Source organism: Pan troglodytes, chromosome 13 (assembly GCF_028858775.2).
Source record: "Pan troglodytes isolate AG18354 chromosome 13, NHGRI_mPanTro3-v2.0_pri, whole genome shotgun sequence".
NCBI lineage: Eukaryota > Metazoa > Chordata > Mammalia > Primates > Hominidae > Pan > Pan troglodytes.
Genome location: NC_072411.2, coordinates 101,310,070 through 101,324,783, shown reverse-complemented (window position 1 = coordinate 101,324,783; position 14,714 = coordinate 101,310,070). Strand labels below are relative to the sequence as shown.

The 14,714-nt window shown below is 37.5% G+C and overlaps 1 protein-coding gene across 8 annotated transcripts in view; it reads left to right on the top strand.

Annotated features, from left to right (window-relative positions):
• The window catches only part of SATB2 (SATB homeobox 2), a 288,714-nt gene that overhangs the window by 250,302 nt on the left and 23,698 nt on the right, over positions 1–14,714 (top strand). The gene's annotated exons all lie outside the window — the stretch shown is intronic.

The following is a 14,714-nucleotide window of genomic DNA, read 5'->3' as shown; positions in this document are numbered from 1 at the left end:
TGCCCAATGCTCTCAATTTCAGCTGCCACCAAAGAGGACCCTTTGGCCTCTCTCTGAATCTCCTGGAGTAAGAAAAAGAAAGTTGAGGCAGGAGTGCATATGTGCACATGTGTGTGCAGAATGGAAGAGGAGAAGATAAAGGGAGAGTGAGGCATGGTTTCTTGATAAAAATAGAGAGGAGTGGTGAGGGATGCAGTGAAACACCCCAACCTGAGGTTTCTGTCTCCTTTCCCTTCCCTCCCCCCTCACATGTTTGGGAAAGAAGCCAGAAGTTAACACATCTTTATGTCACTTTTCATCTAAATATCATCATCTCTGCCAGCGCTTTTGTGCTATGCTTTTGTGTTATCATTGGTCAATATCCAGGGCCAAAGTCGCAGAGTGAATTGCCCAAAGTTAATAGTTTGGCAATTAGGCTTATGAATTTGTAGAGGCAGTCTCTTGCAATATCCACAGTGATCCCAGAGTTGGGGATGGGGGTGATGAGGGTACACAGCACATACTCACCCTTCAGGACCCATCCTCCCCTTTCCCTTCTTGGTCCTTTTCTGACCGAGGTCTCATCCACCACCAGGGCACCTTCCTTTAGATAATTAAACCCGTGTACTCAGCCACACAGAGCAGTGGCTTTCAGACTTGGAGATTTAATTGAAATTAAAATTAAAGAGGGGCCCAATGTAGGCTTTCCAACCTTTTATTTTAGAAAATAAATTTATTTGAAAAGTTTTCGGGAAGCTCCTATTTATTATCAATATCATTTCATAACATACTCTTTGATATCAGACAGATTAATGAAATGGATAGCCTCAGACAAAAGATCATGTAAATGCTACAGTTCAGCCATATGAAAATCTATCACTCCCCCGGCATCTCCACTGCTTTTTTTTTTCTCATTTTGATGTGAACTGGATTAGACTTCTATCTTGAACCAACACAAGGCCAAGGACTTGCTTCAGGGAACCACTGACTTTTCATGGAATTTTTATTCAGGGCCTATCTTAGTTCAGTACAAATGAAGTAGAAATAAAACAGCAAGGAAAAAGCAATTTATTCCACATATTAATCACAGCTTATTTTAATCATAAGATGGTGATAAAGTTGGAAACTTAGAGAAATTTGAGATAAATGTAATAAAATGCATTGTTTGTTATAATTGAGGGCCTCCCTTCATCTGGATGGCAGCTCTTATACCATGCCTGTCTGTTTTTTGTCCATTAATTATCATCTCATTGGGCCCTGTATTTAGGTAGCTAAAAATATATTCAACGTAATATTTTGTCTTATAGTTGGCCGGTTTGAGTACAGTAAATCTTAGAAGCAGACAGCCAATTGATTTATGAGTTTTATTATCTTTTCTATTAGTATGTCAGAACTAGGGTATGCTGACAATATTTAATGGCTAAGCATGAATCTGTAATTTTTCTTTTCAGTTTTAAGCATCTTGTGGCTATCAACATTAACTTCTGATATCACTAAGAGAAATGCACTTATTTTATAAAAGGTTATTCCCATCACTCAGATCTTAGCTAAAGAGTTTACAAATTAGGTAATTTTCTCTAAAGTGAATTTGCCTCAGCTGTTGACCTTGAGCCCATAACTACTGTGAAACTCATCAGCACATCACATTTCTTTAACGTTATGCCTATATCTGAGTGACACTGCTTTGCAACGTTGAATTTATGTCTGTCAGCAAAATACAAAGCTGTAGATTAATTGTTTATTACAGTCATAATATGAAAAGTGAAGAAAAATAACTGACACTAGACAGCAGAACTCCTGAGACTAAATTTGGCACAGCCTCTGTGACTTGGGGAGGGCTGTATTTAAAAACATACCAAGCTACTATAAAAAGGTCTGTAATTGTCCAAAAGCCAAGGACTCGGGGTTGGAATTCACTTGGGCCTTTCATATCAACTAAATTTTTAGCAAGATACAGTTACTTACCTGTTTTAGAAATCTTAAAAATTCATATGTAGGGTAATATTAGTTTGGTGATGTTACATTTTTGTCTAATTAGATAGGAAATGTGCCATTATTAAATTGTTAACTATGGGTAAAATCAGTGATTATTAAGAGCTTATATATGCAGCATATTAAAAAACACGTAAGTCCTCTTCACTTGTGGTCATGGAAGCGTGCCATTTAAATTTCTTTAGGTAATTAGGGTAAACTATTTCCAAATTTTTCATATATGGTAAAGATATGAGGCAGTGATTTCTGTGCATAATTACCCACCAGATTAATCTGTTGTATTAGGGTACATAGATGTACTGGAATAAAAAGAGGGAGCTTTGCATCACTCCTTCTCCATTTGGTGCTTTCTGTGATATTGAGAAGTCCCATGGAGTCACAGCCTCTCTTCTTAAGAAGAGAGGAACTTTTTCTTGCTGTTTGTGTGCAAATGGAGTTGACAAATGGATAGTTTTTTATTGTCTGCAGATGTGTTTCTGTTAAGCCCACAAAAGGTTTAGACATTTTAAGCCCTTGTTTTTTAACTTTTAAGTTCAGGGGTACATGTACAGGTTCATTACATAGGTAAACTTGTATCATGGGGGCCTGTTGTACAGATATTTCATCACCCAGGCATTAAGCCTAGTACCCATTAGTTATTTTTTCAGACCCTCCCCCTCCTCCCACCTTTTACCCCCCTGTCGGCCCCTCAAGTCCACATTTAAAAATTAGAAGATATCACATAAAATCTAGAAAGTCAGAAGATGTGATCCAAGCTCAGAGTTTTATGTGGCTGGAGCCAATGTCCTTTCTGCAGGGCACACACTTACTGTCCTGCTGCCCTGGTCCCTGTCTCCCCTCCTCTGAGTGTACATGCATATATAGCTGTCATGTGATTTCTTGAGGCATCTCTCCTGTCAGGTCACCTGACCACCTCATCAAAGCCACAAGTGCCTTTGCCCCATGGCTCCAATTTCTTTGATGGTAGCTATTACATGCCATTTATTTTTATATTAATTTATTATAATTTTATAATCCCAACAAAATTTTTTGCATGCTTAAGTGCATGTTTGATGGCATTTCTCTTCAGAGATGAAGCAAGGTTGGGCCTGAGCCATTGAGGGACGTTGTCAGCCCCAGAGACTCACCAGCCCTGGGAGAATGAGACGGTTCTTCCTTGGGAATTTGGATTTCTCCAGGTGTTGTGTAGCTTTGATGTCATATTGAATTATCTGGTTTATCCAGGTTTCTCTTTAGTATTCTCAGTCTCTTCAGAAACCCCGATTTAAGCTCCTGCTTTTGGAAGCTAGTTCTTCAGGATCTGAACACACTTCGTAAGCTAGATCCTGTCACATCATGAATCCACAGTTGGACCAGCGTTGCCCCAGGGTGGTGAGAATTGGTTCCTGGGGAGCATAAATATCTTAGATTCACAGTGGTTTGTGGCCCTCCAAAGGAACTTGGTACATAAAGAGATAATATCTCTCTGGTATTAAAATTTCATAAAGAGGGGCCATGATTAGACAAAAATGCCCCAAAAACCTTCTGAGGGGATCAGTAGTGAAACACAAGTTGAGAAATACTAATCTACATAATGTTTCTAGTCTGTGTGTAGATAGCACAGAGGAGAGACCTTGTAAGGCAAACCAAACCAAAGCATTTCATGAAAAAGAGGAAATAAATTCCATTTTTCACCCCGAAAGGTTGGAAACAAAAGTATTTCCTGTGGTTGTAGTGATTTTTCTCCCAATAGTTATTATAACCCAAGGCCCTGTGCTGAATAGATATTCTCAGCTTAGAATAAAACACTGGTTAGGTTAGGTTCATTACTACCAACTCCGTTTTACAATTGGAAAAACTGGAACAGAGACGTCAAGCCTTGCCTGAAGCCAGGGTTGCCAGCGGAATGAAAACACAGGCGATTTTGGCATCCAGTCTTTCCTCTGACCACACTTCCCTCCTGCAGGAGAGAAGAAAGGACATTGCTCATGCTATGACTAGGTCATTGAGCGAGGGTGATTAGGGAGCACTTGCCAAATTGTTCCTCTCTGTGTCATTTGTGCTTTATTGTATTTCCACCACACTGTTTCCATGGGTTATTTTGTAAGTTCAGGAATTCTGAGCTTGCTGCTGTGTGTGGTTTCCTGACAAGTACTTGTTTTAAAATTCCATGCTGTACATTGAATAAGAATGTGAGACCCGGTTAGTGACAGTCAGACACCAGCATTGTCCCTTGACTTGTCTGGGTTGCTTCTCAGGCGATTTTCAACATTTTCTAAGCCACAGACTCCCTGTCATTGGTAGCGACCAATGATTCTCAACCAGGGGAGATTTTGCTTCCATGGGATATCTTGGCAATATCTGGAGTCATTTTTGGTTATTATAATTTGGGGGTGCTACTGGCATCTAGTGGATAGAGGTCAGGGATGCTGCCAAATATCCCACCATGCACAGGGCAACCCCCCAAAACAAAGACTTATGTGATCTACAATGCCAAGAATGAAAGCTTGTGCCAGTAATTGCCTAACAGTGAAAGATAAAAAATCATTAGTATCTCTGAGACTGATTCTGAGTTTTGTCTGTTAAAAAACCCAGTAATAATAATGGTGACACTGCTGCTGCTTCTCCTTCATCTTCCTTCTTCCTCCTCCCCTGCCTCCTCCTTTTCCTTCTTCTCTGGCAGTAAGTAGCCTTTTTGAGAGCCAGGCTTTCAAAATGTGAGATTTTCACATGTCTTATCTTCTTCAGTTATTGTGAACAACCAAAGGGGTGGTTGGTTTTTATCTATTAATACTTTCACAGATGAGAAATTGAAGCTTAAAGAAGTTAAAGTAACTCGCTCAAAGTGAGAACTTAAATTCACATCTGTCTACCTTCAGAGTCTGACTTTTATCATGTGCTGGAAAGCACTGCTAACGGGCAACAGCCAGCATTCCCTGAATACTTACTATTAGCTGTCTGCTGTGATGCAGAGCTGTTTATGAGATCTTCATTTTTAACCATTCGCTGAGCAGATCGAGTTCTGGGAGTTTTCTTATTTACAGAACACCTAATGCACTGAAACCCACAAATCATTGGTGTGATGTCAAAGAACTGATGTGACTGAAATTTTTACTTTTCATAGCTGCTTTGGCATTTTTGAGGTGGCTTCAGAATGTGCCTCTTATCGCTAATGTTCAAGGGCACTTCAGATTTACCTCTCAGCCCTGGGAATCTGACCCTGATTTTCTACTCCAGCTGCACAGACTGTATCTTGATTTGTAAACTTGCTTCCTGAAGGACATCTTCCAGGGAAATAAATAAACTAATTAATCCATTAAGAATGTTTACAAATTCTCTTACCGGGTTACTAGAATTTTTCTTTCACCTTGGATTCATTCCAAGCTCCTATTCAAAGCCTACTGTGTGAATGTGGCTCCAGAGTTTTGAATCCCCACTCTAGTCCTGAGGAGAGATGCAAATGAACACTTGCATTTGTAATAAAATATTGTAGCAGTTGGGTAGAAGTAGGTCCTCACTTGGGAAGATGTTGGGAGTTCCTGACTGTCAGTGAGGCTGCACTAGCATTTTTCATGTTGATATTATGTTGTTCTGTATGTATTTATTCAACTTGAAGAGCATCCTTGATTTATTATATTACTAGTTTTTCAACATGTCAAAAATTTTAAATTTGTCATTCAGGAATATAAAGAGATTTGAAAGTCATTTGTTATCAATTCTTTTTACTCTAAGAGACAGATATTTTCATCTTGGGTTTATCTTCCAAAGTGTACTGAACAGGTTTCCTTTAGTGATAATCACAAAGCTGAAGAAGTTCATTACAGTCAGTAGATTAGACATTAGCTCTGGCTTTGTTTTACCTAGAGATTTTTAAAAACTCTAAGACACTGTACAATTTAAAAAGTAGGCAGGCAAAGTAGGCCAAAGAAATGTACAGTTTCTTAAAGTTGTTAAATTATTTTCTTTTACAAGACAAATTCCAGCTTAATAATTGGAGATGTATTAAAAGAAATTAAGGATGCTAGAACTTCATGAAAATCCAGGTGTAGGACTCTTGAGTATGGTTAGGTTTCTCTGAATCTGGAACTGGGAATTCAGCAGCTGCCATTTATGGATTCACCTTCTCCTTTGCCATCCTGAACATAGTATTACCTCTTTCTCATGTCAACTTCTTTCCACTACAAGCTTTACTTCCAAGCATCATCTGATTTACCATCTTCTGTGTATCTCTGTCTACCTTGTAACTTCTGCATACTACTCATAGTGTCTCTGCATTATAATTCTGCCTCCTCCACACCTTGGCCTGCCCTCGGTTCGTGCTCTACCTCATGACTTTTTACCATGCCTTTGTCAAACTCACTTTCTCTTGCATACTCCATATTTACTACTTTAAGTTCATCTAAGAGGGAAATTGACTGGTTAACCTTATCCTCCTGAAGGATGACTTTCTTGGCATTCAATTTCCAATCAGTCATCTGAATGCCTAATTTGGAAGGCATTGCATTTTGAAGAAAGAGCTTTGTTGGGCAAAATATTAGAATAACCTCAAGAAGATTGGGAAATAGAAAGCCACCTGGCCATAGATCACTTGTAGGTGACCTGTGAATGAGCTGTCTTTGGGCTGGAAAGTTAGGGCCTTTTAGTGGAACATGGCTTCTAGTACCCTGCAGTTACCAGGGTAGAAGAAGACAGGTATGATTAACAAGTCTAGAACAAACCTTTCATTATCAAGAGAGATTCATATGACTTCTTTTTTAATGTAAAGTGCTGTGGGCATGCAAGTAGTAGGAAACCAATGCCTAAGGGAGATTTTCAGTTCCATGTGTGTCCAGAGTATTCTACCTTTTTATTCTGTTGCAGCTTTTCTAACATTTATCATGTAGTCACATATGTTTAGTGACTTTCCTGTAGAAGCTGATAAATATTAAACATAAATTTTTATAGTATTCTCTTCTGGTTCTGCTAATGTATTTTTTTAAAGTCAGTTCAACATTTTACTAGGCTTATCGTTTTAATTACTGAAGTTAGCTTTTCATTCATCATGGGGTGGTTCTAATATTTTTGCCAAGCAGAACTCCTCCTATGAGTGACTGGACCTCCATAACACACCGCCTTCCAAATTCAACATTCAGGGTTAGTTGCTGGTTGGAAGTGAAATGTCAAACAGCTGGGTTCCACTTTGCTCAGTCTTTTCCTGCCTTCTGGGAACATAGAGAACCCTGGTTTCTTGAGTAGCTTGTTCTTCCATTATTGCTATGTTTCTTTAAATAATAGTCTAATTTTTATATTCTGCATTTTTGAAAGGCAATGCAATTCCTGCACCTTACTCTCTTGGTTTTTAGATCCTAAAATTGAGTAGAAGGCACTTTGTCCAATGCTCCCTATAGGTAAAGGGAATCACAGTCAGTTGTGTCATTTATATCGGTACAAAAAGTCTTCATGGATACAAGCCCAGTGCTCAGAAACCACTAAAATTGCTAATATATATTGTCTTTCTATTTTAATAGAATATTGAGATTTTTAAAGTTTTTTAAAAGTTTTGGGATAGCAAAGTACTCCTTAGACATGTTTTCATAGTTTTTTCCTTCTGGTGAGAGTAAATGAAGCCAGGTATAATATTAAACCTTTAGTGCCTTGACTTTTTTTTTTTTTGACATTTTGGTAGGAAAATAAAACTTAACAGAATGCTTTTGAACATAAAGCTTCATTGGCTTTCTTTTTTAATATTGCTTTGGAATTTGTTAGGTGCTGGTTTTGCTGTTGTCCTATTGGTCAACTCAATGTTGCTATTTATCCCCTTCTCCTTCCCCTTCGGCTTCCTTCCTTCTCCCTCCCTCCCTGCCTCCCTCCCTCCTTCCCTCTCTCCTTTTACTTACTTAAAAATAAAATATGAAACACTCTTTACACCGCTAGTACATTTTGTGAAAGGGCAAACTGATTAAATTGAGCAGCATAGAGCAATGAGAAAGACAGAGGCAAAATAAATAGAGACTAAGGTAGAAAGTGCATTAAAATTCATCCTTCTTTCCCTTCCCACCCACAAAAAACAACAACAATAAATCTAAACTAAAATTGAGGTACTTGTAGATATTGATGTGTCATTGTTCTAGTCAAGTGCGTTGTCACATTTCATCTGTGAGAGGGCAAACCACATTCCTTTATACTTGTATAGATAGCTAGCAAAGTCTGGCTTTTGGAAAAAAATGATTAAATTTCATCGATAAGCCTGCTGTTAGGCTTCAAGTTATAGACCTGATTGAGAAGATGGGCCATTTTTATTCTCGCGTTTTTACTTATTCATTCAACAAATATTTGTGGAGTTTCTTGAATATGCCAAGTGTTATTCCAGGCACCACATATGTAACAGTGAAAAAAAACAAAATTTCACATGTACGTTGAGCAGTTTTCTCCTTTATTCAGAATGTATTTTTAAATAGACCTTCATTTTCCCTCTGGCTACCTTGCATTATTCTAAAATTCAGATTGTAAATTAGTGGAATCCATAGGTTCTATTTCTTCCTCTGTTCCTGACCCTGGGTGACATCTTTCTGCTTCTGTTTTTCTAGCTGTTTCTAGAATGGACAGGTAATATCTCTGGAACATGTTAAGCCTCTCAGTGATGAGATTACCTTAAAAGAACAAAGTGTGGCTATTTGAAGGTATCAAACCAAACAGACCTTCTGAATCTATTCTATAGAGTCTAAAGTGATTTACATAGCTCTACAAAGAATGGCATCTGTTGATTAATGATCAAGTGGCATTTTAAAAAATAGTTTTGATGGAAAACAGATAGATAATAAGTGTGTCCACTCCAACCCTAATTTCTCCCTGACCACACAGATAAACACTTCTCTTTTTATGTCCTGCTCATATTTATTCTCTCCAGCCAGAATGACTTCTCCAAGTTAGCAACCTTATTTACTTGGTACTGAGGTATGGGCTAATTCATCGTTAGAACATGAACCAAACCACCTGGCTCATTTGGTGTGCCTTTAATAAAGCTGTGGTCCTTGGAAGGTTAGGTGTGTGAACTAGTCCCTCTTAATAATGAGCTCTTATGGCAGAAAGTCACATGCTGCTCTAGGAAGATGGGAGCCTTCTTCACATTTTCTGTTTCAATTTTCTACCAGAGTGCTTCTCATTGATAATTGTTGATTTCAAAGATAGTCATCGTCATTGCAGAAGAAACAGAAAAGAACATCTGCAGAAAAGGGCTTCCCCACCTGGGTAGATGAAATTCTCATTATTTCACTCTGTTTGGTCAGTGCATTTGTTTCACATACTTTGATTTGGGCCCAATCACTCACACAAGGTCATAAATCTAGGAGGTAATTAACAGTTGAAATAGGGGATGAAGGTAGCTTAAGAAGCTCAATCCCAGTTGCGTTTCTGAGAATACAAGCCTACATGCTGGGGATCTGGACTTAACAAACTCGATCTACAAATACATACTAATACAGTCGTTGTTAAAGCATTTTGGACTGTCTTACTTAAAAAATATTTCAGTACAGTGTAAAAACGTCCAAATGGAAATATAATTTATTTTAACCTCCATTTCTTCTTTTTAAAAAAATACTTCAGTAGTATAAGTTGTCAAAGAGCTTATTCAAGTAGACTGAAACATTATCTCTGCTGGAAGCATGGCGAGGTGTTTGGATAGAGAGGAAAGGCCACTGGACCTTCAGAAGATCTGGGTTTGAATTCTAGGACCATCACTGGAATTGGAGCTCTGATGTTGTAGAGGCTGCTTAAAATTTCTGAAACTAATTTGCGAGAATAATCCCAACTTGATGGGGTTATTTGAAGTTTATATGAGACGGTGATTGCATAGAAGGCACCTGAGAAATGTTAGTAGCTTCTGAGCGTTATTAGTATTAATCTTAAGGATAAAGGGGATAATTCTTACTGAAAAGAGCACAGAATTGAATCAAGGATGGTGTCAGCATAGAATTTTATATTCAGCAAGATAACGGGAACATGCCTGGCCTCTATTGTTTGCATGTAGTACAATTGTTTTAAGACAGATTTAGAGACTCAGCTGTCTGGTTTCATATGGCCTTCCTACATTTTAAGCTTTTTAAAAAGTCATTGTAACTTATTTAAAAGATAAGTGAGAACTTTTCTTCTCAGCTGTGAATGAAATCCTTCTGTAGAGCATAATAAAATGCCATTGGGTATGACAAAAGTTGGTTAGTGCTTTGTTTTTTTTTTTTAAGCTTAAAAAGCAAAAAGGCTACTTCAGCCTCTGTATCATCTCTGAGACTTCTGCTGTCCTTGCTACCCATTAGCATCCACAAAGTTGTGAAAGAGCCATGTAGTGATGATGTTTGAGACTCTTTGGTGCAGTATTAAATAGGCATCTCCCCCATTAGCAGATCTGTGCTGGCCTTGGTGGACTCAAACAAGGGAAAATAAATATTCTCTGGTGTTGAGTTCCTCAGAGACTACCAGGAAGATGAATTCAGGCTACCAGAAGATGAATTAGGATATGAAGTGACAAGTAGAGTGAAGATGCAGAACTTGCTGTGATCCCAGGACTCCCTTCAGTGGAACTTCTGTGCTGAGAATACTAATGGCCTATTTTCACATGTATGACTCTTCCGGGAATGACCACCTGGAATTCTACCTCTTTCCCTCCCATGTATGCAGGTAAACAGGAGTGGACTTACATACACTAGTGTCATTGTAGAAGGAATATAGGATGAGCTCTAATTTACTCAAACCAAACAAAAAAAAGTAAAACATTTGCAAATTTTACTATTTTAACTATTGATGGCAACAAATTATTTGAAGTGTAGTTCACAACAAATACGTAACAAGTCATGGCTTTGTAAATGAAAGCCACAGGGCAATGAATATAACCATTTAATTTTAATTTTTAAAAATCGTATCTTGCTTATATAATAGAAATAAACACAAATGCTTCCTTTGAAATTAGAGTTTTCTGATTATAAACTTTGAAGTGCATTTAAAATAGATGACTGGGATTTAAGTCTAAGTGTAGTATGGCTTTAAGGTTAAAAAGTTTCCAAATATTTAAAATTTTTCTATATGATTATTGCCCCCACACTGAGGATTTCTGTGTGTTGTTTCAGAGGCCAGAGCATCTTATAAAGAATAAATATTACTCTCTATTTCTAGTTTCAATGAACCTTTGACCCAATAAGAGAAAAGATGACATGGTAAAGAAAAGGGCACTGTAAGTGACATAGAGTCTAGTCCTAGGGCTGAGTGTGTGACCTTGGATGAGGCATTTCACTCTGAATTTCCATCTACTGTTTTGTTTTCTTTTGTTTGTTAGTTTGTTTGAGACAGGGTCTTACTCTGGTTGCTCAGGCTGGAGTGAAATGGCACAATCATGGCTCATAACAGCCTTTACCTCCTGGGCTCAGGGGATTCTCTCTTCTTCTACCTCAGCCTCCAAGGTAGCTGGGACTACAGGTGCACACTACCATGCCTAGCTAATTTCTTGTATTTTTAGTAGAGATGTGGTTTCACCATGTTGCCCAGGCTGGTCTCGAACTCCTGGACTCAAGCAGTCTACCTGCCTTGGCCTCCCAAAGTGCTGGGATTACAGGTGTGAGCCACTGCGCCTGGACTCCATTTACTGTTTTCTAAATTATTACAACATGAATTAGGTGATTGCAGAGACCCCTTTTATCTAAAACACTCATACTGTGAGTTGGCTCATCCATTTCTAATTTCCATTTGAGTATTTTAATGAGGGTGTAAAATATAAACAACAACAAAACAAAACAAAAACACATTGCTCCTGGGAGGTTCAAATGCATTTTGGAAAAACAAATTAGCAACACTATAACAGATTATGAACATCTTATATTGGACTCAGAGACCCAGTTGATTTTCTTATGACTGATAGTTTTGGCAATTGCAAGAGAAAGCCAGCCACTGAGTTTTAAACTGTCATAACCAAACCTACCTACTGTGGCTTCTCAGCTGTTTCTGTTTAGTGTGGAAATCTAATGTAGCTGCAAACTACTGCTGATTTTTATTAAGTTGAAGTCTGGAACTTCCCCTTGTAATGATAGAAAAGCACACTTTCAATTAAAGGAAAACTGCCAAAGTTCTGAAATTCATTTATTTTATTATTACTTGGTTTGACCCTAGCAATGGGAGATCAAGCAAACTAGATAGGTTTGACAGTTCTAAGGTCACAAGTTCAATTTCCTCACAAGTTGTTTCCAGATCAAATTCACTGCAAATCATATAACCCTTCACCTTTTGATATAGAATATTTTATGGAATTGTGGATCACATTGGGGTCATCCTAATAATCACTTTGGGGCTGGGAAAATGACAGGTAAGTCAGGCCAGGCAAAGGGATTCAGTGAGCAAGTCTGGGAAGCAGTATGTGGCTTGTCAGAGGAGGAACATGGTCTTGCTTCTCTATAGTAGAGTCAGAGTATGCTGGAGAAAGCCTACTCTGGCTTGCAGAAGCCAATTGTTAAATTTTTAGAATTTCAAAAGCTGGTTGTTATACCATTGGCAGCATGAAACTGGCCGTGGTGGGATTATTCACACTACAAATACTGGTGGATTATCCAATTGGGGCTTTTTTTTTTTCTTTAGAGACCCAGTTAAATATTTGCCAGCGAAACACTGAGTAGACTCCAGTTAACTTTTTTATTTCAAGCTCTTTGGCCATCTGTGTATTATTTATTTTTTATAAACAAAACTTGCTGAAAACAATTGTATGAAAGAAAAGTCAGGTGTTTCCAGAACTGATCGTCTGATTGGTAATACAGCTCATTTGATCATCCAGATAACAAAAATGTTTATTTAAATAGCAGTTGTTCCTACTCTTTCCTTGTCATGCTTTTCTTTAGTTTAAATTTATTTCTTCATGTTCAAACATGTTTATCTTTGTATTTCTTTCTTATGCAGCGTACAAAGCTCACTTGAGTATCTGGTTGGATCAACTTTATAGAATCTGTAGCATAATGAGTCCATAATTTGTGATTTCCTAGTGCCAAACACCCAAGATATTTGAGGACTCTAGGTAGAAAACGGGAACAAATTAACAGTTATTTTTTAGATATGATAAACTCAAACAGTGCACCTCAAAATTAAGAGTCAATTTTTTTTAAAAAAAGTAAATTAGGGAGCTAAAATCTATGATGTGAACTCTTAAAGATGAATATATGTGAATATGGAAAGGTATTCCTGTTTCTATTATGATCAAAATGAGCAGAAGGTGCTAAAGTGAGCATGTACTGCATAAGTGCAGTATTCACATGCAATGATTTTTTTTAAATATAGTGTTTTGCATTTCATGTTTTTTTGACAATGCATGTCAATAGTTGTACTCAAAAGTGTGGTAAGAGAAGACTGGCAAGGAATTGTGGTGGGCCAATGTCAAATATTTCCATGTGGTGTAATTTAGGGCTATACTTTTGAGAGGAACTCTTATTTGGGTGCATCATGGGAAATGAAAACCTCCCAAGGAGACAGGGGCTAAAATAGTTAAACAGCATGCCTAGTAAGTTAACATAGTAATGAAAGGAAAGAACCAAATTAACTGATTCTTTGGTTGTATAACATAACCTGGATCAAATGCATCAGGATGGTCTGTCAGTTGACAATTCTTCAGTAGATCTTCATATTAGAGCTGCTGATTTACCAGGAGAGAAGAAATTTTCTTGTCATTTTGTTGATAAGAAATCAACCAGTTTGAGTTCCTAATACAGATGTAGTAGAGGTGGCATGCTATACTTTGATGATCTCTATATATTTGTATATATGAAGCAGAGTAGTACTTTATACCATTTGAACATGTAACTGTCATCTGTGTTCTGTGTTGCCATTCCTCACATATAGAACGTGTATGTAATCAGTTTCTATTTCATGTCATATTCATCTGCATTTGCAGCATTTCAAAGATTAGTCAGAAACATCTTGGCAGAAATGGGAAATGCAGAGTTACTTATAAATTCCAGAACTACAAAGACACAGATCAAACATATGATATTAATAACTAGTTGGGGGGAGCATTAAAAATTAGATTATTTAGAAAGTTGAAAGTATTTGTGATCATTTTTCTCTTCTTGAAAGGAAATAGATGCTGAGTTTTGTGTTTTGTTTTTTTTTTTTTTCTCCCACCCTCACATTTCCTTTCTCCCCCTTTTTCATGTTTTGAATTAAAAGCTAAAGACAGGCTGAAAGGGTGTATATATAACTGCAAGAAGGATGTGGTAAATCATGGCAGTGGTTTGTGATCTCGCAGACATGGTGGTGTCAGAGACTGAATACCAAAAGCGAATCCTCAGCTTCCAATGGATTTACTTGAAATCCTTCACCCTTGTAGCATATCATGGGTAATAGCATATCATGGATAATTACATTTTTACAAACGGTAGAGAAAATCATTTTGACACACACATAGTATTTTCCAGCCAGACCAGCTTTTCAATCTTTTACAGCTTTCATGCATTAAGGCTCATATTTTCTTTGTTTATTTAAAAAATATTATCATTAATAATAGGTTTGTTCTGTGGTCAACTTCTGAATAGAAAATACTAAGAAAGACCCCTTTTTTTCCTGTTGCCCCCAAGTCAAACATTTGATACCTTTTCCTTTGTAGAAGTTTGGGCTACTCATGTTTTTGATTAAGGAAAGTTATGACAACCAAATTTTCATGGAGATTTTTAAGAGCTTTGGTCATTTTTCAGCTTATTGCTATGTATAATGGAATGAATTATGTTTGGTGGCAAATCACTAGAAAAAAAGAAAACAGGAGAAAAACT